The following is a 22292-nucleotide window of genomic DNA, read 5'->3' as shown; positions in this document are numbered from 1 at the left end:
GGCAATCATTGAACGAAGGTAGCCTTTGAAAAATGCTTTTTGGGCTTCAGAAGTGACTTTTTTTTTCCCTTAGAGAAACAATCTAAAATAAACAGCTTCAAGAAAGTAAAGAAAGAATATAAAGTTAATATCATTTCTCAATCATGCAAAATGACTATCAAGAATGTTATATGTTCATTGCTTGGATTTTTAAAGACATGGATCTTTTAACATATGGAAAAAGACAGAATGAAATGTTTTACTTATCCTGTTTCTGAGCTTCTGTGCTATTAGAAGCCTCTTTAGGATGCCTTTAACAATTTGTGGGAAGTGAAGAATGAATTACAAAGTCAATAATTTTTATAGTGTAAGACTGTAGTTGTGCTTCCTCTTCCCTAGTTCAATACTTTAAAGATAGCACAAAACTGCATAAATAGAAAGTGATGCTAGAGCATTTCATATTTTTTATCTATATTATTTATTTTTAGGTACTCTGATTCACCACACGTTGTCAAGTTTGATTTATTTAACAAACGTCATTTTATTGAGTACCTTCTCTGTTGGTCCAGGGATTGTAAGGATCAAAGATCCATACGGCATGATCTTCCCTTAAGGAAAATCTGCCTCAACTGGGAGTCACAGACACATAGGCACTGTGCATAATGAAATAAGGGCATGTACTCTTGGCTCTGGGGCAGGTTACTGAATGAAGCTAAGAAATGGCAGATGTTTTGTGTTACTGCTGAAATTGATGCACAGTCATACAGAGAAATGAAACTGTTCAATCTCTTTCTTGAGTGACTAAATCTCTCTTGGATGGTAAAGCAATATACTATATTTTTTAGACTCCTAAAATCAGTGATTGAATATAATTTGTCTCACTAGTTGATTCAAATGTCCTCTTCTATGAAAGAAGAGCAACTATGTCTCTTCCATTCATTAGAAATGACTCTTGCAATGAGGAAAATAAGAATCATTGTTTGAACTCAACAGAAAAGCCTTTCCTTTTTGTCTGAGTGACATTTATAGGAATGACTTGACTTGTGGTTTTGCAGAAATTACATTTTCTGATTTTACTTGTTCTCCATCAGAAGTTATGAGAGATACTAACATTTCATAGGATTCTAAATTCAACATTGATGGTGTGATTGTTAGCTGTTAAAATTGATCGTAGCCATTTAACTACTAATGACTAGAATATAAGACTAAAAGAAAAACCTCACACAGAACACAGAATTTTTAATTTGGAAAGTTGCTGCTGCATTAGCATGCTATGTAAGTGTAGAATGCAGGGAAATACAAATCAAAACCACAATGAGATACCACCTCATACCAGTGAGAATGGGGAAAATTAACAAGGCAGGAAACCACAAATGTTGGAGAGGATGTGGAGAAAAGGGAACCCTCTTGCACTGTTGGTGGGAATGTGAACTGGTGCAGCCACTCTGGAAAACCGTGTGGAGGTTCCTCAAAGAGTTAAAAATAGACCTGCCCTATGACCCAGCAATTGTACTGCTGGGGATTTACCCCAAAGATACAGATGCAATGAAACGCCGGGACACCTGCACCCCGATGTTTCTAGCAGCAATGTCCACAATAGCCAAACTGTGGGAGGAGCCTCGGTGTCCATCGAAAGATGAGTGGATAAAGAAGATGTGGTTTATGTATACAATGGAATATTACTCAGCCATTAGAAAGGACGAATACCCACTCTTTGCTTCGACGTGGATGGAACTGGAGGGTATTATGCTGAGTGAAATAAGTCAATCGGAGAAGGACAAACATTATATGGTCTCATTCATTTGGGGAATATAAATAATAGTGAAAGGGAATATAAGGGAAGGGAGAAGAAATGTGTGGGAAATATCAGAAAGAGAGACAGAACATAAAGACTCCTAACTCTGGGAAACAAACTAGGGGTGGTGGAAGGGGAGGAGGGTGGGGGGTGGGGGTGAATGGGTGACGGGCACTGAGGGGGGCACTTGACGGGATGAGCACTGGGTGTTATTCTGTATGTTGGTAAATTGAACACCAATAAAAAATAAATTTATTATAAAAAAATGCAAAAAGCCATAACATTTGCACAATAGCGATTTCGCTACTATCAAGGTGAAAGGCCAATAGTGGAGTGACCACCTAGTTGGTTATTCTCAGAATGGTGTGGAACAGTACTTTGTGACTACTCATACGTTCTGTTGTTTACAACCAAAAAGAAAGTAATTGCTGCCATAAAACACAATCACACAATCTGGTGGGCCTTATAAACCTTGGGACAGACAAATGTGTTTGGACCAGGTGTCAGTAGTCCTGTGGATTGAGCCTTGGCCATCCAATCGAAGTAGGCTATTGATAGTGAATGGGAAGTGGCTTCTTGTTGTAAATACCCTTTACCATTATGGATGTTTACCTGAGAAATCAATAGACATACCTGCTGTTTTATGACACTGTTGTCTCTTAAACTGCTTTTAGTGCATATCTGTTTAGTCCAACAGAAAGAAAAAGGAAAATGTGAAAGCATTCCAGTTTGGCCTTTAATTTTAAAGCTGCCAATTGACAACCAACAAGTGGCTCATGTGTTAGAGAGTTAACATAAATATTGAAGTCTACATGCTTTCCTCTCTTGAAATTCACACGTGGTATTGTTTACAGAGTTATATCTGCAGTACAAAAACAAAGTCCTAATCGTGTTTCCTCCATAAACCTACCTTTGATGGGCTTTTAGATTGACCAAATGAGCTACAGCTGAAACTCAGTGTAAACTGTATTAGAATACAGTTTCTGTTTCTCCCAGTTATTTGGCTTTTTGATAAACAGATTAAAATAATTTGATCTTTTTTTAAACATAAAAAATGGTTATTCAGTCAATGTTTGGTCTAGGCTTTTTTTTTTTTTTTTGTAATTGATAGTTTTGTAACTTAACTAGAGACTGGAAACAACATATATTCTTGAATTTTATTGCCATTAGAGAGGTTTTCTTCCCTCCAGTAACATTTTATTAACAGAGCTAGACGAGTTAATGTAATCTTGATGTTTACTTCAAGTGTCAGTTGTTGGGTTTGCTGTCCTGCCCCACTCAAATGTTTTCTACTTCCAGCTCAAGGCCTGCTCTGCCCCTTATGTACCGCCACCTGCACCATTCAGAAGATGGTGCTCCTGAGTAAACTGGTGTTGCAGGAGATGAGAAAATACCAAATTCTTTGGAGGTAACTTAATAAGATAGGAAAGGAGACTAGGATAAAAAATTGTAAGCATAATTTATAATTGTCAAAAAAATTTTATACTTTATGTCAATAATATCAACTCATAGAATTTATAATAGTGAGTTTATATAGGGTATTTATAGGTCAGAGATGTTTTAGATTTCTTATTGGTCTATGTTAACTATTTACCTTTTAACAATCAATTGCCATTAATTTAACAGATGACTGATTTACAAATGTGATACATAAAGGGAATTACTTGGAAGACTTATGAATTGCCATGTATAAAAAAGTACTTCACTGGTCTTTGGACAAAACTAATAGAATCAATTAAAAATTAAGCAATTATAATAGCATTAATGTTTACATGAAATTTTCAGTCTGTTTATAGTTAAATAAAGTAGCCACATATTACTGTTATTAATATGATGAGCTTTCTGTGGTTCCTCTCTAGAAATGTCAAAGAGCTGAAGGAATCTCTTCAGACATAGTGAAACTATTACTGAAATAAATGTAAGAATATAAAAGGGAAAAAGAAAACTAATAATACTCGAGATAATTTTTAGTGACCACACTATCCTACTATGCTTTTTTAAAAAATAAAACCACTGTTTTATGAGTCATCAGATTTATTCTATAACTAGTTTTGACCAATTCAGTTCTTGAGATAGGGTCCCATAAAGGGCAGTAGTACACGTTCAGAGTCCTCATCCTTATATCAATTTGAAAATTGCTAAATGGGATTTAGCCAACTGCTGTATTGAAAATAATATAGAGATTTCAGAAAAGATTAGATTCTGACTTAGTGAAGTAGCATTATACTAAATAAATAAAAAGATAATCTTACCTACGATTTGTTAGCCAATTAATTTATGGGTTTGCTATTCATTGAAAAATCCTTAGAAGTGAGATTATCGAATTTACTTAATACCCTATTTTCAATAATCGGTTTGGAGTTCTTCCCCTCTGCCAATGGGAGATATTTAATGTAATGTTTATACCCTCATAGGTGTAGACCATACAGCACCACTTGACACACGGTAGATATTTATTTAGTTGGGGATTGAATGAATAAAGGAATTGTTGAGCCAAAGTTTAAAACTGGAATTTTTGTAATGGTTTTTATATTAGCTTTCACCAAGGTGCAAGATATATTGGCTTGCATATATATAACGTAATTTTTATCCTTCCTTGATTCCTTGAGCAGTTTGCAGAGGTTTTTTTTTTTTTTTTTTTTAAGATTTTATTTATTTATTTGATAGCACAAGCAGGGGGAAAGGCAGGCAGAGGGAGAGGGAGAAGCCAGCTCCCCACTGGCAGGTAGCTGGATGTGGGGCTCTATCCCAGGATTTGGGGTCATGACTTGCACTGAATGTGCTTAACCATCTGAGGTACCCAGGCACCCTGAGGGTTTTTTTAAAGAGCTAGCTTTACTAAAATATTCCAACAAATCTTTATCAGTATCATCAAGTCAAAGGAATAACACAATTTTGCGTTAATGAAATTGCATCTCCAAATAAATTAACATACAGAATTAAAAACATCTAGTATTTCAGAAGGGCTAAATTAGCCATGAATAGAATTTTTATTAGATGGAATTTGAAAGTAGGATAATATTTTTGTTATTATGGGTTAGAATGTTCTTGTCCTCCTAAGATGGGTAAGATAGAAAGTAAAATGTTATCTCATCTTGCATAATGGTAATTCTATTATAGGACAAAATATTTTCTCCAAAAATACTACTTTTGTTGGAGGAGGATAACATTTGATGGTTCTTTCACTTCAAAGGTTTGGTATGTTTTAAGCAGATTCATGAGTTGCATAGCCAAGTGAACATAACCCTCTGGTGTTCTGAGGAAATAACTTTACACATTAAATTATGACCCTTCTGAAAATAATATGAACAAGCTAGCCTCAAACCAAGGATCCAGGTTGGTGACTTTTCTAGCAATGTCAAATGACATTTTCCCCACACTAAGTGATTCCAGCCTTAGCATTACTATCAATGAAAAGGGATTTTGCGTATTTTTTTCATTGTCTCAGAAACTTAGAGGTTATTCAAGCAAATAGAAAGCTATGATGTTTGTTCTTTTATCTTTATTGTCATTTTTGTTGTTATTTCCTAACCACTGCTCAGTCCTCACAAATACCTTTTAATATCTGAGTGGTTGCTTACTAACTGAGCTTTTCTACAGAGGCACTAATTGATCTGCCTCTTTTCCTTTAAGTGATTAAATGTATTGCTAGCAACAGCCTATTGAGCAGGCACTCAGGTGGCAGGGATTATCAGCAGTGCTCAGGCATCACTTGTCACAATTTCAATTTCTCTAAATGAACAGCATGAGCATGAAATATAAATGACTAAAAATTAAATTTAAGCTGTAGTGTTTTGCTCCAAGACTAATTAGAAGAACCTGAAGGTATAGTAATGATTAAAACTGCACTGTCACATCAAGGAACAATGGCATTTCACGGTATCTCTATAAATTGAATTCAGAAGCACAGTGGGGTTAGGATAAAGACCTCTAAAAATGGACGATGACCTTCCACATCAAATATACATATACACACACCAGTGATTGTTTGATGAATTATTCACCACAGCAGCAAAGTGCATTATACATTTTAAAAAGAAATGCTAAACCCCCAGTTCTTAACATTAGCACACACACATTCACACAAGCACAATGCTATGTTGTTGAACAATGATGGTGTTTGGCTTGTAATCTTGATTTTGGACTTCTGTTCAAATATGATAGGTGCCCTTCCAAATTTCACAAACAAATCTATGTTGATTATCCATCTCATTTAGTCAGTTTTGGAAGACTGAACTGTATTCTTAAAGCTGTCTCAATTTGTGGACTTGGGGGTTTGAAAAATAAGTACTAATGTTAATGTAAACCATGATATTTTTGGTCAAATCTTCATATCAAATATTTTGAGATATTTACTTTAGGAGTTATTGGTGATTTGTAAGTGCACTCTTCCGGAATAATAAGTGTCATTTGGATAGGAGATAAAAGACATTAAGCAAATACAATTGAGTTGCCATTTTAAAACATTGTGTTTTACAACTAGAGACAACAAATTTCCCAAATGACAATTTTAAAGCTATACCATACTTTTCATCTGATTGCATAGTTTATAATTATTATCCATCATGTCATCTGTTAATCCACCTTATCACTTTCCATCCTGGCTGCCATGTTGTCATTACTATTTTACTCTCAGTTGAGTTAGGATTTCTGGTTTCTTTTCCATTCTTGCCATGAAATACTTACTCATGGGTGGAAGCTGAAAGTTTCGCTTTTGGGAGAATTAATACCAGTCTTTGCACTCCAACAATGTCCAAGGTTTTGGAATATGCTTTTTTTTTAATTTTTATTTTTTATTTATGATAGTAACACAGAGAGAGAGAGAGGCAGAAACATAGGCAGAGGGAGAAGCAGCCTCCATGCACTGGGAGCCCGACGTGGGATTCGATTCCGCGTCTCCAGGATCGCGCCCTGGGCCAAAGGCAGGCGCTAAACTGCTGTGCCACCCAGGGATCCCTGGAATACGCTTTTCTAAACACGGTCATAGGCATAGAATTTTTTAACTTCAGCACTATAAGAGAGAGTAAAAACTAAGAGGGACGTAATTTGCAAGTCTCCATTTATAAGATTTTAAAATTTAATTTCTCTGGATCTTAGTATCTACGTCTATAAAAGCAGTGAGTTGGCTGAAAGAAGTGAGAACAATTAAACTAGATTATTTACTGAATTTTATTCAGCTAGAAAATTATGTGATTTTGAGGCATTTGTTTATCTATCTATCTATCTATCTATCTATCATCTATCATCTATCATCTTTTTACCTTTTGACCTTTTCTTTCAATTCTCCCACCCCTACATCCCTCCTCTGGCAAGCACCAATTTGCTCTCTTTTTCTGTGACCCTGTTTGTTGTTGTTGTCTGTTTTGTTTTGTTTTTTGTTTATTTTAGATTCTACAATATGAGGAATCATATGATATTTGTCTTTCTCTGGCTTATTTCACTTAGCATAATGCCTTCAATGTCCATTCCTATTGTCCTAAATATATATTCCATACCACAGTTTCTTTATCCATTTATCCATTGATGGACACTGAAGTTGTTTCTGTATGTTGGCTATTGTAAATAATGCTGCAATGAACATGGGAGTGTATGTATCTTTTTTTTTAATTTAAATTAAATTGGCCAACACAAAGTATATAATTCATTTTAGATGTAGTGTTCAATGATTTATCAGTTGTGTATAACACCCAGTGCTCATCACATCACATGCCCTCCTTAATACCCATCACCAAATTACCCCATTCCTCTTACCCACGTCCTCTGGAGTGCATATATCTTTTTGACTTAGTGTTTTTATTTTCTTCAGATATATGCACAGAAAGGGATGGAAGTTCCAACTTTATTTTTTGAGAAATCTCCGTATGGTTTTCCATAGTGACTGCACCAATTCACATTTCCACCAACAGTGCACTAGGGTTCTCATTCTTCACATTCTTACCAATACTAGTGATTTCTCATCTTTTTGATAATAGCAATTCTAACAGGTATGAAGTTATATCTCATTGTGGTTTGATTTGCATTTCTCTGATAATTAATGATGTTGAGCATTTTTTAATGTGTTTACTGACCATCTGTGTGTCTTCTCTGGAAAAATATCTGTTCAGGTTCTCTGCCTATGTTTTTTAATAAAATTGTGTTTTTGCTATTGAGTCATATGAGTTCGTTATGTATTTTGGATATTAATTAGCCTTTTATCAGCCCCTAATATATGATCTGAAAATATCTTCTCCCACTCAGTATAGACTGTCTTTTCATTTTGCTGATGGCTTTCTTGCTATGCAAAAGCTCTTTAATTTTATATAATCCCATTGGTTTGTTTTTGCTTGTGTTGCTTTTGATTTTAGTGTCACATTCAAAAAATTGTTGCGGGATCCCTTGGTGGCACAGCGGTTTGGCGCCTGCCTTTGGCCCAGGGCGCGATCCTGGAGATCCGGGATCGAATCCCACGTCGTGTTCCCGGTGCATGGAGCCTGCTTCTCCCTCTGCCTATGTCTCTGCCTCTCTCTCTCTCTCTCTCTCTCTCTGTGTGTGTGTGACTATCAAAAGTAAATAAAAAAATTAAAAAAAAAAAACAAAAAATTGTTGCAATTAACTTCCAAACCTTAACCATAATCCGAAGTAGCATTAGCTATAATATATAATTACTACCAAATTGGTGTACAAAGTCTAATTTTTTACATGTCTACTTAGAACAAAATATTTGTAGCATTGATGGTGAGTTAGGAATTGTAGTCAGATTGACATGAATTTAACAATGAGATATCACTATGAGAAAATAAGTGATGAAATTGATTAAATAAAAGGAATTCTACTTTTTAAAGTTATATGGCTGAAATCATTTATATTTTTCTGATCAGAGCCATGGAAACAGTTTAGATTAGCTATATTTTCAGCCCTATGGCCAAATTAGCAGGATCCAGATTCTCCACAGCTATTTTCTATTTTTGTGAATTAGATACTTTCTATCAATAACATGTGGCCCAAAAGATGAGACTCTTCCTCTTTGGACTAAGCAAGTCTCTACTGATCTCAAATTGAATGGCAGTTGAGTGTCCAGACTTAGTTCATTATAAGGAAGGAGAATTTCTAGGGAAAGCGCTAACTTACCACTTTTTGCAGAGACATTTTAGCAGGGAATGTGGCTTCAAGCATAATTTTATGGTGCAAAGGCAGCACATACCAAACAGCACTTCAGCATCCCCAGTTTTTCTCAGGAATGAACAGTCATGACCCAGCCTGCTGCATTCCTGAAGGGTTCTTCTGCACTAAGAGTTGGTTAGATTCTGATCTTTCCTAGTCTTTGGGTTTCAAGGTTTGTATATAAATCACTGCCTCCTAGAAAAAGCTCTCTATTCTTTCCATTTCTGGCTGAGGATAATTTTCTGAGTGGCATTCTGGTGGTACAGTCCTTCCTTTCTGGGCATCAGATTTTTCTTCTGTCCTCAAGGGGAATGAGAATGATATGCCCTCTGTAGTTAATTGTATCATTCTCTAATCATTCTTGATCCCTAGCATCCAGAGAAGGGTATTTTTTTTTTCTTTGCCTCTCCAACCTTTTTTGGTTCTGGTTTATATCCTTGATTTTTTATTGAGACCTAAGTCTTTGTAATAATCTCCAGCAACTTTTCCTGGCCTAATAGGTCCAATTCCATCATTTTGAATGATCCTAAATCATCAAATCTTAGATTATTTTCTTATTTCATCATGTATATTAATTCAACCCTCTAAGATTTCCTCTGAGTTATTTTTTTTTTTTAATTTTTTTTTTAATTTTTATTTATTTATGATAGTCACAGAGAGAGAGAGAGGCAGAGACACAGGCAGAGGGAGGAGCAGGCTCCATGCACCGGGAGCCTGATGTGGGATTCGATCCCGGGTCTCCAGGATCGCGCCCTGGGCCAAAGGCAGGCGCCAAACCGCTGCGCCACCCAGGGATCCCTCCTCTGAGTTATTCAAAAGGGATGTGACTTTTACATTTGCCTTCCAGACTACTCAGACTTTGATCTGCCATGTTGTTCTTACATCTATCCTTTGCAAAGAGTGCAGTGAGGGGGGACTTCTGAATCAGTCCTAAGAAATGTCTATGAATTCAAGACTATCTTTGATCATTGTTGCAGGGTTTTTGTTCATGAATGATATCCTTCCCTCAGATAAAACAAAATCTCTAAAGAAATTGAACATATTTGGAAATAAATATATTGAAGGGGGATGGCTCATGCAATCAAAGCTATGCAGAAAATAACTGAAAATAAATAAGGATTAATGAGTAGAAAAGAAAGGAGTGAAGAGTTCGTAGGTCACCACAGATTCAAAGAACAAAAGCAACTGATGGTGATGGAATTGGAAACTTAGTGCTTATGGTATAGACTGAAATCCCCTAAGGTTATGATGGTACCTGAGGAAGATTGAAAGAAGATGCTTTAATATTTAATAAATGATCATTTGTAGCCTAGATATTAAAAGATATTACCAAAGAAATAGAATGTGGGGTACAAGGTTCAAGGGAACAAAGAGTTAAGGTGTATAGTGTGTTAACAGTTTAGAAACGGTAGTCGAGATGCCCTCCCCCATGATTCTGAGGCAGTGGCGCGATGGAGCATGTTAGTTACATCATCAGAGAGGGCTTTCGGAGGCCAGTCTCCTTATAATATACCAATGTTGAAGAAAGTGAGAAAGTGAAGGAATTTTTTATTACGAAAGAGAAGTTCCAAAAGAAGCAACACACAGGTTTTTAAAAGAAATCCATTAGGCAACTGTTGAGTTGGTGTTAGATTGGGATATCAGACATTTGTTTTCTGTATTCTCAAGGTGGGCTATTATCAAAATACGTGTTTTTAGTTGTTAGCTGTTGTACCTAACATCATAGTTAGAAACAAAGAACAACATGAGTTTAACAGAGGAAGTAAGAATAGATCTTAGAAGAAAGAAAAGAAAAGAAAAGAAAAGAAAAGAAAAGAAAAGAAAAGAAAAGAAAAGAAAAGAAAAAAAGAAAAAGAAAAGAAAAGGAGAAAGAATAAAAATAATAAAAAATGACATGTAACAACAGCATGTTGTAAAAGGAAATTTATAGTGTATGTGCTATGTGGTGCTAGTTCAGATTTCTTTAACTATATGAATTCTTGATGTCTGTACTTATATATGGTAAATTCTAATGTTTTCCAAAATAGAGATATAGAAATAATAATCCTAGTAAATATCCATTGAGATTATTACCAAGAGAACCTAATATATTTGAAAAATAATTTTTAGAAAAATTACCTCAGATTTCAAAACAAGGATGACTATTTGTCCTTTCAATGCCATGCTTGAGCATTGTCTAACAGGCCCACCCCTCGATTATTTATTTAAGAGGAGGTCCTTTGTTGTTGTTTTTTTTTTTTTGAAGTACAATTTAATATTGACTAGGGCTTAAGCTTTGTAAGGTACGGCTTAACATTTTAAGGTAGAGATGAAATTCGTTCTGATGGGTAGAAATGATTACCTCAAAGATTATAGTTTTGCCCTCTTATAGGCTATAAACCAGTTTTATCTATACCTTAGCAAAGTTATTAAGCATCCTTTTTTCTGATGGACCATATAAATTTCTGCTGTTCAAATCATCCTTCTGCTGGTTTTCACATTTAATGAATTAAATAAATTTTTGCACATGCTCACATTACTTTATGAACCATGCTTTTAACTTTAAAAACATAGTATTTATGGTTTTAAATATGCATAGTATTTATATATATTTATATAAATATGTGTGTATATATGTACATATATATATATAATGCCATAACTTCCTCCCAAAGATTCACAATGTATATTAGTATATTATGAATTCTGAGTAGTATTTAGTACAGATAATTGTAAACATTTGTTTTGTTTTAAGATTTTATTTATTCATGGGAGTTACAGAGAGAGAGGCAGAGACATAGACAGGGGGAGAAGCAGACTCCCTGTGGGAGCCTGATCCAGGACTTGATCCCAGGATCCGGGGATCGTGACCTGAGCCAAAGGGAGATACTCAAACACTGAACCACCCAGGTGCCCTTGTATACATTTGTTTAAACAAACAAATTAACTATTTACTTGTATTTCTTTAATAAAAGCATTTTGGGAAATGCTGTTCTTTACAATATCTACGCCTGTGAGATAAACCATTGTCAGATATGCCATTGGTATAAATAATCATAATGTACAAATGTTAGACTGAACTCTAAATTGTCTAGTTAGATAGATAGGTAGGTTGGCATATAGATAGACAAAGAGAGAGATAGATGTGAATAAATCCGAAACTTAACAAATTACCCAGTAGGTTGATACAAACTAAGTGACAATAAATAGTAGAAACTAAGAAGATAGCCTCACTTAAGGTTATCATGAAGTCACATGCAGAGTCACTGAGAGTCAAATATTTCTTCTGATGAACAATATAGTGCATATATATGTGTATGTGCAAGTTCCAGAAAAATGACAGATTAGCTTAGGCTAATGAGTTCCTCACTAAAACACAATAATGGAGAGGTCACAGAAGAGATGAGGGCCCATTTTAGCATCTAGTAAGATTTCTTAGGAATCCAAAAGAACCACAGACAGAAGATGCTGGGAAAGACTTTCCAGGTATGCTCTTTTCTCTACCCAGTATGTTCCCTGCATTAGCATGGCATCAAGGCCATTTGGAGTCTGGCTGGGATGGGAGCTGCAACAGGTGCAGGAAAGCTAGCCATCCTTTGAGTTTGCTTTTCCCCTTTTCTCCTGGATATGTCAATTGTGTCAAAGAATGCTGGTCTCGAAAGAAGAGCAGAGCCCAGGTAAAATATTTCTTTGCAGATAAAGTGTTCATAGAAAAGAAATGGACTAGATGGTCAGACTCAGATATCAATAAAGAAACTCTCTCCCCTGAAATATGTTCTCCATTCCCATTAATTCACCCGTTGGTGCATATGCTAAGGTTTAGGCATTTATCTTTTCCTCTAATAATCATTATCTGTTGACAACTGATAGTACCAAGTACTTAAAAGATGAGCTCCTAGTGAAGTTTCAGGGAAATAACAATGAAAGAAAACAAAAAAAGTCAACAACCCACACCAGAGGAAGTGAATCTAATAAAAATAGATGCAAATTTAAAATTGGCTTAGTAGATAAGCAAGATGGGAAAAACATTAGACTATTGAGGCAGAAATTGGGTTATTAACAAGAATCTATTGGAGATATTAGTTATGAAAAAACTAATCTTGAAATAAAAACTCAATGGATGGATTTGATAGCAGATTGAATTTAACCAAAGAACAAATCAGTGAGCTAAAAAAAAGGTCAGGAAGTTTCCTAGAATGAAGAGACAGAAAAGGGAAACACGATAAAATGAAAATGGAGCACAGAAGCAGGAATTTAACCATCAGCTATGAGATCTCAGAAGCAGAAATAATACATAAAGGGAAGAAAATATTTAAAACATAATAATTAAGAATTCATTCTCTCTTGTAAAAAGAAGATGTAAGATCTCAGTTTGAAAAGGTACATGAGATGCTGAAAAGATACATAATAGTGAGATAAATAAATATCAAAGATGAAAATTACATTTTTAATGTTTCTAGCAAGATAAACAAATTACCTCAGGGATTCAAAGATGAGAAATTAGAATTGTATCAACTTTTTCAAGGAAAATGAGGCATAAAAATATAACAAATAGTTTTCAAATTATTGAAGGAAAGGAGCACTGGGTGGCTCAGTGGTTGAGCATCTACCTTTGGCTCAGGTTGTGATCCCAAGGTCCTGGGATTGAGTCCCTCATCAGGTTTCCTGCAAGGAGCTTTCTTCTCCGTCTGCCTATGTCTCTGCCTCTCTCTCTCAGTCTTTCATAAATAAATAAATCAAATATTTAAAAAGAATGTTGAAGGAAAATTATCTAAACCTAGAATTTCCTCTTCAGTTAAATTATTTAAATGTGAGCTAAAAAAATATTTTAAGGTATAAATGGACTCATACTGTTTACTACAAAAAGACCTTCTCTGAAAGAATATTAGAGATTGTATTACATCTCTAAGAGAAGTAAAACTAGGTGAAATTTAGTTATGGGAAGCAAGGGTAGGTTTAGAAATCACTAAAGCTTATTGTTGCCTAAGAAAACAATGTCTAAAAGGTGGATACCCATAACAATCCATAAATAAACTCCAGATGACACCAACAGGAGAAGATAGTGTTAGAGAGGCAGGAGGCCAACGGTGGTGAAAGCAGAAAAAGATCCTTGTTTTGCTTGAGCTATAGACTCATAGATTAATAAGCAGTAGACACTGAAATACAAATACATAATGGAAAAAGCTAAAGGTACCACACACCAAAAAAGAAGAAAATCTGCATCTAATGTAAAGCCTATAGGGCATGATGCTATGGAAAGGGAACAAAATAAACAGAATATAGGGGAGTGAATCTAAAAAGAGAACTTAGATGAAAGAAAACCCCAATAGTGACTAGAACAATATGAAATCTTATCAACTAAGAAAAAAGATTTTATACCCATATTAACTAAAATTCAAGATCTTATGGTACATTTTTTTTAACATGGACTGTATTCCAAACATATTTATGTCAGAGATAGATTTGGAAAACAGGAAGTAAAAAATAGCACAGCTCACAACAGAATGAGGTAAAAAACATAGCAGAAAAATATCTTTCAAAAGATAGTCATAACATGAATTTTGATATCAAACTAAATACAAAGTATAGTGAAACACATCTTAGAGCAAAAAAATGATTTATTCCTAAAGGATAATGATATACTTCTGTCTACTATTGAGCTTGTCAGGCTGGGAGATATGCATTGGCCAATGGAATGGAAACGGAAGAATTTATTTTCAGAAGTGTGTGGGATGCTTCTGAGCAGAAGCATTAAGAGCCACTGTAGTGTATGCCACTATTCCTCTTTCTCCTCTGCTGTGAAATTAGTTCTGTCCCAGAAACGGGTTATTCTGTGAGCCATGAATATGGCAAGAAGACTTGCCCCCTGATGATACTGAAACGTTACTAGGAAAGATGTGAGATGTATAAATTTATACATTCGAGTCCAAGTCATGGAATGGGGCTGTGGACAATGGATCGTTTGATCTAGGTCCCGCATCTTAGAGGGATTCTATGAGAACCTGTAGATTAAGTATTTGTTCAACATATAGTAAAGAAAATCTTCAAGCCTAGATTCTCTTGCGATCTGAGTGACTACATCTTCATTCATTTAAAAAATATCCTAACCCTCATAATAACTTTTAATTATCTTATTTGATTTGATGAAACACTGTAATCCCTATTGGTTTTATCTATTTACTCTGCTGCCTGAATGGATCCTGCCTGCCTTTGTTTTACATGTCTCTAGCAAGTAATCAAAGCTGTTATACTGAGAATTTCATAATTTCTCTATGAGATGTGGCCAGGGAAAAATGGAAAATAATAACCTTCTTGAACTTTAACTAGCGGTCTGGATGTTCAGATTTTTATTGTTGAGTTTACTTGCAGGAAAAATGTTGGGGTATAGTTAAAGCCCCCAAAAATTATATGCATGGGCTAGTTGCACATAGGAGAAATGTGACACCTTGACTGGAAATGTGACATTTAAATGGTCCCTTTGACCTCACTCAGACTGATTTCCCAACATCCTCAGCTCATTCTGTCAATCAGAAGTTGTTTTTGATTGGTATGTTTTTCAGAAGACTGAAATAATTCTATCTGGAATTCTCATTGGCTTAATTTCTTCTAAGATCTAGTCAGATAGATGAGAGTCAATCATTTTGGATGCAGTTATTTTATCATGCTTGGGTATATTACTGTATGAATAAAGGTTATGAGTTTTATTACCTTTATTCATACACTTATGTGCCTTAATATTATCTTTATTCATACACTTATATGCTATGACTTTATGTCTCATGGCAAATCACATTGACCAAATAAAATTCTGTCTTTTAGTAATTGATCATTTCAAACCAAAACAAAATCACTATCTGAACAAAATACATAGTACTACTTTTTCATTTGCAAAAGTTACAACTTACTGTTGTCCTTGTCTGCGTTGGCCGGGAATCGAACCCGGGTCAACTGCTTGGAAGGCAGCTATGCTAACCACTATACCACCAACGCTCCTCCTACTGTGTAAGAAATATCTAAAAAATAGGCTGCTACTTTATCTTTTTCTTCATTCAAAGTAAGATAATCCCAAAGAAACTTTTGAGAAAACTCCTAGGATACTAGACAACCTCAGTGATTTACGATATGTATAGTATGTATGTATGTATGTATTTATTGATTGATTGATTGATTGATATGTATAGTATTTAGTCGATCTTTCTGTTTTTGCAATGCCTCATAGAAAGGTTTCCCCCAATATGCAAAGGAAAGAATAGTTAATTGAAACACTCAATTTATCATTTGGCTGCTGGCAAAGATAAACACCCCAAATTTATTTTTCCTAATAATTTCATCTAGTCATCTTTCTTTTTAATGAATTTCTCTTTCCTTGAATCTCCTCAGTTTGTTGGCATGCTATCAATCAGTAGCAGAAAACAGAGAAATCATTGGATTCTCTACTGGAATGAAGTAGAAACTGTATGGAAAATAGTGTTGCCAAGTCAACCAACCACTCAAAATAGAATTAAAATCTCATGATAACTACAACCACAATATGCCAAGAGGGAAACAAAAAAGAAATTGTTCCCAAATGAAAGGAAAGGGAAAGCAGCAGAGAGTAGTCGCACTCTTGGTTCTTTGAATAACTTGCTTTATGTCCTTGGGTGATTCACTTAATTTCCCTGGGTTTTGGATTCCTCCTCTGTAAAATGAGAGGATTGGACTAAATCACTAGTTTCCAAATTATGAACCTTGGAATAATGCAAGAGGACCTTGAATTCATATGCTTTATATACTTCTACAATCACTCGGGTCGAAAAGTCCAAATGCAGTCATGTGGGAATTGGAAAAATATTTTTATATTTTATAAAAAGGTCTTCATTTGGAAAACGTTAGGATGCATTGGCTAAATGATATGTGAAGCCTTTTCAGACTATAGAATGCCATTATGTTATGAGTTAGATATCCAGATGTTGAGGCGTGTGATTCCTGACTGAAGTCTTTCTTCTGAAAGCAGTACTGTTACTACTAGAGAGAACAGTAGACTATCAGTTTAGGAATATGGTTTTCCAAGCCACATTTTCATTCATTAATTTTTTGGCCTTGGGCAAATTAATTAAATTTTCTTTTTTTTTTTTCACTTAAAATAACCATTTTGAGAAGACATAGGGAAAGTTTAAGGTGTTCTTCAAATTCACCAAACAAGATGATCTTATTGCTTTTCTTAGTTAACGACTGCCAGCCTACTAATGCCAAATTGGCAGAACAGGGATCAAAATGGACTAGTAGGCCTGCTTATCATTCCAGGTGTTCTTGCTTTTTCCTTTCTTCTATATTTCCATATTAGTATGCTCTTCATCTCTCTAGTTGTTTCTCCATTCTTAGGCCCATGTATTATTTGTGGTTTAAGGATCCTTATTACATACGTGATAGGTCAAGTTATAATACTTGCTATTTTGGGAAGAAGAAATAGAATAGATTCTCATAAACAGTGAAAAGCAAGATAAGAGACTGCCTAGACATTAAGTAGAATGATAATAATTTAATATTATTTTATATTGATATAATTTTGCCTTTTTCCTCTGTGTTTATACATTTCTGAAATATATGATTGCTTCTCAACTCAGATCTTTTCTGCTGCTGTGTGCTGGTGGTAAGTGCTTGTGAGCATGTACATTTATTCTTCTTTCTGAGTAGTGCTTAGTCAAAGACTCCCATTTATATTCTTGTCAGTTATTCATTTATCTCTCTGAGGCTCTGTGATTGTGTCATGACCACTGAAGCTGCTGCTGTCCTGGGAGGGATGCTCAGTTTGCTGAGGTACAAAGGAAAGTTCCCTTCTTTTTCAGTTATTGGATTCCACTCCTTCTGAACTCGAGCCATGTGAGCAGATGGACTCTCTTGGAAATGGAAATAAATGGTTATCTCTTGAAACAGAAGGGATTAGGAATTTACACGTCTTGGATGGTTGAAGCATCCTTCTTTCAGAATTATTAAAGATGCTCCTTGAAAGTAAGAGATTCCCCAATGCTCAACAATCTTAATCTTCATATTAACTTTTAATCAGTCTTTTAACATTGCCTTACAGGCATGAGTGAATGTTACAAAAGGTCAACCAACTTCATATTCATCTGAAAATATGATTAAATAAAGGCTTTTTTTTTTCCACTTCAGTAGAACACATGAATTAATTTAAAGAAAAGAAGGAAAAAGTCCTCCACAAGCTAATAATAAAAGATAAGTTTTTCCATGTTCAACGTGCTTGGCAAGCAAACATAGGATTATTTTGTTAAACTAATATGTTATCCTTAAATATAACTACTTTAGAATAACACCTAAGTGTGAAAATAAAAACTTGTCTTGAATAAAAACAAAATAGTGAAAATAATTTTATAGTAAATTGATTTTTAAATAACCACTTTAATCAAAATTCCCTTAAATCAAAAAAACCTCCACTTAAAAATAGCATTTTAGGACATTCATAAAGGTGGATTGGTCAGAGATTTGTTGATGTTCTTGTCCCTGGTTTTAATTTTTTTAGCTTTCTTCTCAACCATCCAAATAGAATACCTGTATCTTTTCAGATAGCTCAGAACTTTTCTCTCAATTAAGTATGATTCTTATTTTGTTCTATCTAAAAATGTGCCATTAATATTTTTGTGATATACTTTTTACTAGATAATAATATTTTATTCCATAGACAACTGATGACTGAAAATGATATATCCTGCTATTTATGCTTCTCAGGAGCAGACTGCATAAATAAGATCTATTACTTTCCTTAGAGTTATTAAAGAAAATAAAAAGAATTATGAATATAAACACTGCTTTATCTCAAGGTGGAGACCGAGTTGATTACAATTAGAATTTGATGTAAACTAGGCCATGTCGTAAATTTCTTTATTTTCCAGTAACAGGCACCATTTACTGCATAAGTATTAGGTCCCAGAGACGGCCTGAGTACTTACGTAATTACCTTATTTTTTTTACAAGAATCTTTTGAAGTAGATATACTATTAGCATTTTATAAAAAGAAAACTGGGACTTAGTGAAGTTAATTAACTATTAGGTTATCATATAGCAAGTAAGAGATTGTATGTGGACTACTGGGAGTGATACATAAGGGGAATTTATTACACGGATTTGACCTTACACATTCGTGGAAACTGGTTCAACAATCTGTGTAAGGATTATGTTTCTGGAGACTGAGGTTAGCAGGGCAGATAGCTGGGAAGAGATGATGGATATAAAGTATGGAGAACAAGGAGAAAGCAGATCCCATCGTCAATACTGGAACCTGTGGCAGCCTCTCAGCTTCATACCTCCAGTTTCGATGATGGGGGTGACATGAAAGGTAATCCAGTGCCCTTTGTCATGGAGCTAAACACACCAGGTCCAGGAGTTTGAGAAGCAAAGGGTAGGAGCTAGGAGAACCTCAGTTCTGGCTACTGTGCCACATGGTAACGTGAGCCAGCAAATAAGTGACAGTGTACTTGAGGTACGACAGCACAGGTACCCTTGCACTGGTGTTTAGTTAACAAAATATGACCGCCTGAAGCATCCACAAAATAGGTACTGTGACCAAGGCTAACTTGACAATAGAAAGATAATTGTGAAAATGCAGTCCCAGTTTAGCAATTTAGCCAAGTTGACCCAATACAGCAAACCCACAGTAAATCCATGGCACAGATCTTTTCTGATATCAGCTTCTCTGCAAGGACATATTGTGCCATTTTCTTATGGGTTCTTAACATCATTTTTATTTTTTTTAATTTATTTTTATTATTTTTTAAAGACTTTATTTATTCATGAGAGACACACAGAGAGAGGCAGAGACACAGGCAGAGGGAGAAGCAGGCTCCATACAAGGAGTCCGATGTGGGACTCGATCCCAGGACTCCAGGATCACTCCCTGGGCCAAAGGTGGACGCTTAACCCCTGAGCCACCAAGGCGTCCCTTAACATCATTTGGTTTTTGCACTGTAACCAACCATGTCCCTAATTTTTCTCACTCACAATACTTGTGTAAATCTACTAATTTAGGAAATAAAGCCGAAGATACTTTCACTTAGAAGAATAAATCTCTAAATAATGAAAAATATTATCTTATTTTGGTAACAAAATAAAAATGATTTAAACTGAAATCACCTCCTCTTGTCATCCTCCATATCTCCTTTGGTTTGGGTCAAGATAGAACCTCAGAACTGTATCTACTCCAAGAAAGACTCACATTCCTACCTTCTCCCAACAGCCAGAACAAGGTTACTGCTAGGGATAAATGACCTTATCATTCTCTTCATTCTTGCTTTCATCAGTAACTTCATGATGCCCAGGACTACCAAGTCCTTCCTTTTCCCTGGATTCTAATCTAAGGACTCAGCACTCTGTAGCATCATTTATGGTGTTTTTTTTTTTTTTTTTTTATGTATCTGTCACCGCTCCATAACCTCAACAGACTCACTGTATCAATCTTCAGCAATCTTTTCAAACTTTCTTTGAATGGGCACTTCCCTTTCTTGCCATACCAGAAACCTGGCTGTCCCCTGAAGACCCAGAATTCCCTACACGACCCTCAGTGGTGGCTGTCTTTCCCTTTCATGCTTGACATTTTACCTGGCATGGAGGTGAGAGAGATCATCTTCTGTTCCACTCAGGAACCTCCAAGCCAATTTCCTCTCCTTCCCTGTAAGTTCCCCAGCTTTGAATTTCACACCATCAGACCAAATCACCACCTGTTCTTCCGTGTTGAAGCCATCTACCAGACCCAGGCCACTTTTCGTTTTTCTTGCAAGGATGCAGCTTTTGCCTTACTGTCGCTTCTCGTGTATTATTCCTGTTGAGTCCCTGGTGATTTCATTATCCACTTTCATGAAACAGGCACGTTTCCAGTCTTTCACTTCTTTAATTTTTTTTTTTTCCTACAATAATCATGTCCTTGGCTCTCCTTTAGAAACTCACTGTGTCATGGTCACAGCTTCTGTCATTACTAATAACTGCAATCACTCCATTCTCTTAATTTTGAGGATCCTGTTCTCAGGATTTTCCCTCTAGTTTGTGCCTTCTAGTGTCCTTGCTGCAGTAAGATGTTTTCCCTATCAGGACCTACGATGTATTGATCCTCTTCTCTAGTCTACATACAGATCTTCCTTAATTCACAGTGGAGTCACGTCCTGACAGATTTAGATTTGATGCAGCTAAACAGCTAAACATAACAATCTTTAATGCCTCACCAAACCAACTAAATATCTTGGTCAACCAGAAAACTAAAATGCCTTTGTCATGCTATTTTTTTTTAAGATATTTATTTATTTATTTATTTATTTATTTATTTATTCATGAGAGACACAGAGACAGAGAGGCAGAGACATAGGCAGAGGGAGAGGCAGGCTTCATGCAGGGAGCCCCCAAAGTGGGACTCCATCCCCGGACTCCAGGATCACAACCTGGGCTGAAGGCAGACATTCAACCACTGAGCCACCCGGGCGTCCCTGTCGTGCTATTTCTACTGGAATGTGAGATCAAAAAACATAACAATGAACTCCTTCCATTCAGGATATTTCTCAGATGTTATAGCTATGGTGTGAATTTATCAGTATTGTTCTGATGTGAATAGTTACCACCAGTTAAATGCACCTCTGAGTAATTTAAAACATAGAAGCAAGGTACAGGCCATCTTTGCTCTGCCTGAGTATTTGTAGGAGTTGTAATTAACGGTGGCCTCAGTATCCTTGAAACCTGTCCCCAGCTTCATGCATATCTAGACACTATCTGACATGATACTAATAGTATTTCTGCTCTTTCCATCCCAGCTAAGATGTTGAATCTTTTGACTTCTCAAATCAGTAGCAGACCTCCCGATTCTGTAAGTACATTGTTTTCTATATTAAATTCTTTTTTTTTCTGTTTGAACATACTAACAGAAGTTTGTTTCTTGTACTCAACTTCTATTGACATATGCTCTAAATCTCACTTAGATCTTTAGGGAAGTGACACTGTCAGTGAGATCTTCATGGGCTACCCCATTTAAAGTTTCCCCTCCCTCCACTTTCTCTTTCCATTCTATGGGTTACTTTGGCTTAGCACTTTCCACTTTTTAGTGTACGACCTATTTCACATATTTTACCTACTTTTTAAATTGCTGCTTCTCCCCAAGACTTTTTTTTCCCCAATATCTGCTGCATACCCAGTGCCTAGAACAATGTCTTGTATATTATAGATACTACTCTGAAAACACTTACTACATGAATGAATTAGATCAGTTACTTACGACTCTCTATTTTCCCAGGTGATATCTTGTGTATATGTGCAAACGTGTAAGAATTTATATGTACACGCTCTGCTGTTAGGTATATGCATTATTTTTAAAATGCTAGGGTTCTTTAAATCTTTTGTGTCATGATGTGAGTAGAATGGCAGTCAGTAC

At 35.5% G+C, this 22292-nt stretch overlaps 1 non-coding gene across 1 annotated transcript; it reads right to left on the bottom strand.

Moving 5' to 3' along the window:
• Positions 1–15811: 15811 nt before the first annotated feature.
• TRNAG-UCC lies at positions 15812–15883 on the bottom strand. The gene has a single exon. It is a non-coding gene; the product is annotated as a tRNA-Gly (tRNA).
• Positions 15884–22292: the final 6409 nt, after the last annotated feature.

The sequence above is a fragment of the Canis lupus genome, chromosome 19 (genome assembly GCF_011100685.1).
Source record: "Canis lupus familiaris isolate Mischka breed German Shepherd chromosome 19, alternate assembly UU_Cfam_GSD_1.0, whole genome shotgun sequence".
Lineage (NCBI taxonomy): Eukaryota > Metazoa > Chordata > Mammalia > Carnivora > Canidae > Canis > Canis lupus.
The sequence above is the reverse complement of the archived record's forward strand: the minus strand, read 5'-3'. Positions and strand labels throughout refer to the sequence as shown.